At 29.9% G+C, this 4,811-nt stretch overlaps 1 long non-coding RNA gene across 1 annotated transcript; it reads left to right on the top strand.

The window, feature by feature from the left end:
- Nucleotides 1-367: 367 nt before the first annotated feature.
- On the top strand, nt 368-2,122 carry LOC106418183. Its single transcript, XR_007329049.1, has 2 exons — nt 368-498; nt 1,791-2,122. It is a non-coding gene; the product is annotated as an uncharacterized LOC106418183 (long non-coding RNA).
- The last annotated feature ends 2,689 nt before the right edge of the window (nt 2,123-4,811 follow it).

Raw genomic sequence — 4,811 nt, 5'->3', positions numbered from 1 at the left:
TGTAGTAAAACGTGCCAGTTAATTATAAATAAATGTTTTGAACAAGTAAGTATTGACAAAAGATGATTTAGTTTGCATTTTCAGCACATGTAAGAGTTAAAATTGCTTTTACTGTTTTCCCCAGCTTTTACAACTTAAGCTGGAATTATTCCCAACATCGTTTAGGTGAACCCTAAGTACAGTTTCACGTATCATCCCACGCAAATCTCGACTAACTCAAATTAAACCGTGCATGGTCTCTATTAGAGATGGCAAAGAGGAACCTGGACCGCGGGCCAGGCCCGCTAAGTACTGTAGCGGAGCGGTATTGGGCCGTGTATTTTTAAGCCCGCAAAATTGCAGGACTTGCGGTACAGGTCGTTGCGGTATTGGGTCTTCTGCGGTTTGGGCTGAAGCGGTCTCGCGGGACAAACAGAGACCCGCTCCATTTCTGCATACGTCTCCTTCTTCACCTACAAAGCCAATTGAGCTTCAGGGACAGCGAATCGAGATGGAAAGGTGCTTCTGTTCTTTCCTTCTTCTCTTCTTCTTCTTCGTGCAAATTAGCTCTTCTAATCTTAGTCTCGATGTCAAGATTGTAATTTTAGAAAGCTATTTTTTGCTTTGGTAATGAATTTCTGGTAGCTTCAGAGTTATGTACATAAGCTTCTCAATCAAAGCTTAGACCTTTGTTGTTAATTTTCTTGTTTGCTCTTGTATGAATTTTATTGTTTTAAAAAAAGAATTTTGTTGTTCGTATCTTTGATTAAACTATGTTTTCTTCTGTTTATCAGAAGCTAAAAAGTCAGCCATATGTGAGATAGCTTAGTCACAGAAAGTAGGGGTGTTCAATCCGGATATCGGTTCGGTTTAGGTTCAGTTTTTTTCGGTTTTCGGTATTTCGGTTAGTAAAATATAACTACCATTCTAAATCCATATTTACTTCGGTTCGATTCGGTTTATATACCGTCGGTTTTCGGTTTATTCGGTTTTATACCAAAACAATAATTATTTAGTTTGAGATCATATTATATGAATTTTAGAGTCATATTGTCAACACAGTCATTTATTAAAAATATAGTACATGTTCAAATAAATGAATAAAAAAGTAAAAATGCTTCTACCATCAAATAAAATAATCAAATCTATAACTAAAATCAAATCTTGAAATTTTGAAAATAAAAATATGAAACAAAACAGACACATGAAAGAAAAGTTTTACCACTCTTCTATATTTAGTGTTCATTAAAGTTATGCTTTTTCAATTGAACACGAAACTCTGTTTGTTTACAGATAAGAAAAAAGTTGTGAAAATTTTTCATTAATTATTGTCCATGAAATTTATAATCTTCGTATTAATTTAGTGAAGACTAAAATAAAGAAAAAAGATCAAAAGAAGACTTAGAAAATAAGATGTCTGAATTGCGATGTATTGTTATTTAATTATAGTTCAAGTGTTTTACAAATTAATGTTCTTTATTACTATAAAATTATAGTAATAGTTATTAACACAAATTTAACTTATGTAACAAATAGATTTTCATGTATTGTTATAAAATAGATACATATTTACATGTTTCTACTGTTAATCGGTTTTGTTCGGTTTATTCGGTTTAATCGATTATATACCAAACCATATCCAAATCCTACGGTTTTTATAAAATTATATCCATTCGGTTTATATGGTATATACCAAAACCAAACTATATTGTCTATTTTGGTTCGGTTCGGTACGGTTCGGTTTTACCATATTGAACAGCCCTAACAGAAAGTCTTGGTTTTGGTGTGATGAACTTTATTTGCCTCCAAAGACTTTGTGCGCTAGCTGCTGGAAGATATGTTCGAGATGAAATTGATCCTGAAGAGGAAATCTTACCATCTTTTGACTCCATTGCCAATGAGGAAAATGATAATGAGGAAGTTTGATATCTTTCTTGATTTGTTGTTTTGTTTTATTACAAGTTGGAATTTCATGTTTCAATTTCTTGGATTTGTTTGAGTACTATGATTAGGGTTTTTTTTGGTGTTTGGTCGTGTATAAAAGAAATGTGTAAGAGTATAAAATTATATAAGCTGAAACGACAATGATTGTAAGAGTATAAAATGATTGTAAGAGTATGGTCGATCATGTTTTTAATAATGATCCCAATTCCCATCTCTAGAGTATGGTGGTTCAGCTGAAGTAATGGCTCAATGTTAAGACAATAACACATTAACACGTCAGGTCCCATCCTTCATTGTTGTTCCGATGGACCGCGGGAAGCAGAAGCAGCTAATCATCTATAAAATCATCAACCGTAGAAGGAGAACCAGCTAGTATCATGTTTTTCTGTGACGTCCCGCGGGACGGTCCGCGAAGGCCTCCACATTTCGCAGTACGGGATTGGGCAGCTAGTTTCAGGACCGCATCCCGCGCGGGACAGTCCCGCCGTGTACCGCCTAAAGAAGAACCTGCAGCGGGTCGGGACGGGACGGGAGGGGAGAGCCCAATTGCCATCCCTAGTCCCTATATGTTACTGAAGTGTAAAAAGATCCTATTTTCTGATTAAACGTTACTTCCCTTTTTTTTGTCAACTGAATTTAATTATGAAAACTAAAGAAACAGGCCTCAGGCCCAGGGTTTAGCCCACTGGGGGGGGGGGATTACACAGATTATCCATTAACGTTACTTCCCCATATACGCATATGTACTACACCCTGACCCGCATGTCAGCGCGGATATGAATTTTCAGTTTTTAATTATTTATTTTATTAAATGATGTATTTGTAATATTCGTTCATATTATATTCATTAAGTAAATATTTTTTTTGCATCTTAAACTATCTATTTTTTACGAATGTGTGATATAATATAAAAATATAAAAAATGAATATAGAGTTAATTAGATAATTTTAAAAACAGAAATTTTTCTTTCGTGTGCGATATCATATAAATAATGATCCGCACAGTTAACAAAAATCATGATTATTTTATGTGTAATTTTTTTATTTTGACCATTTCCTTAAAACTATATTAAATTTTACATATTTTAATTAGAATATTTTTAATATCTTTACCTTTTTATTTGAAATGCAACTCAATATTTTTTTAACAATTATAACAAAATATTTAAAAATATTTTTAGAATTTGTTTGAAAAATATAAAAATTACATTTTAAATTAAAATTATCCTAAAATATGATAAGTTTTGATGTAAACGAAAACTCAAATTATGTCAAAAATAATGATATTCAATGATAATAACAATTTTAATTGATTATTTTTTAAAAAATACATTTACAAGAAAATTGTTATTTGATAAAAATATATTGTTCGAAAGAAAATTCATTTATCTTTCAAATATAAAATGAAAATGTTATAATTAAATAATAAAAAATATAAATAAAAACCATAAATTTAGCAAATGACAATTGAGTTATATTATGCTAAAATTTTTTTTCTAACAATTTATCAAATGACAAATGAGTTATGAGCAAATAATACCATATAATTTTTAAAAACATAGTCATTCTTAAATATTTTTTGAATAAATAATTATTTTTAAATTTAATCAACTGAAAATAATATCCGTACAATTGTGTGAGTCAAATTCTAGTTTTATTGATGCATGTTATATATTAGTGCTGCATGTTTTAGGTAACATTTTAATGATGCACGTTTTTAAAAATATTCATTATTAAAATTATGCACGTAAGGATAACTTATGAGTTTTTTGGTTGATTAAATGACATTATATCCAAATTTATTTAAGGATATTTCATTAAGGTAACTGAAAAAGATAAACAATAAAATAGGAAGTTTAAATTCATTTAAACATATTTCATTAATGTAACTGAAAAGATAAGTAATAAATTAGGCAGTTTTATTCGTTTTATGATATTTCATAAATACAACTGAAAAAGACAAACAAACAAATGAAGTTTAATTAATGAAGGAAAAATATTTTCAAATGGATACTTCTCTTTTAATAATATAGATAGATACACGTGTAACATTAATCTGTTTGTCTGCAGTCCCGCCCTCCCCCCGCGTCTTGTGTATCTATCATATATAAAAGTAAAATCAAAAATAATTGTTTTGAAGAATTATTGACAACAACAAAGTTCTCCCCCTTTTTGGGCCTCATCAACTACAAGAAAGTTCTAAAATGAGATTCATGGGCTAGCCCTAAACTTATCTATTTCTATCTGGGTCTCTGCTCTTTTAAACACTAGCTTATGAGTTTATTTTCTTATATATTAATGAAAGCCACTTTACAAAAATTGGAAAAAAAAGTATTGACAAAAGATGATTTAGTTTGCATTTCCAGCACCTGTAAGAGTTAAAATTGCCGGATTACAGTGACAATATACACACGCTTCATATATGTAATACTAAAATGAAAATAAAACTAACACATTATACACCATAAAAATAATGATATAATTTAACCCAAATATAATAATTTATAATTAGAGATATATTAACGATCAGGAACGATACACTGAAAACTAAGGGTCTGACTGGTTCAAACGCAGCGGTTGCGGTTGCGAGAGTTTGCGGTTGTGGATGATTACGGTTTTAAGAGATTTGTACGTCTGGTTCTGCGGTTAGAAATTCGTGCGTTTGCGGGACACTTATGACTGGTTAACTACCAAATACAGCAGCGGTTAAATAATAAATTAACAATATTTACATTTTATATAATTTTAAAAATATCAAAAATCATAATACTATAATAAATATGAAAATTACATTTAGAAAGTTATAGTTTTAAATTTTTAAAATGTTAGAAAATATTTTTATTTTAAAATTCTATAATATTAATTAAAATATAATAGATATATTTTAC

The sequence above is a fragment of the Brassica napus genome, chromosome C9 (genome assembly GCF_020379485.1).
Source record: "Brassica napus cultivar Da-Ae chromosome C9, Da-Ae, whole genome shotgun sequence".
In the NCBI taxonomy this organism is placed as follows: Eukaryota; Viridiplantae; Streptophyta; class Magnoliopsida; order Brassicales; family Brassicaceae; genus Brassica; species Brassica napus.
This window is presented reverse-complemented; position numbering and strand designations above follow the sequence as displayed.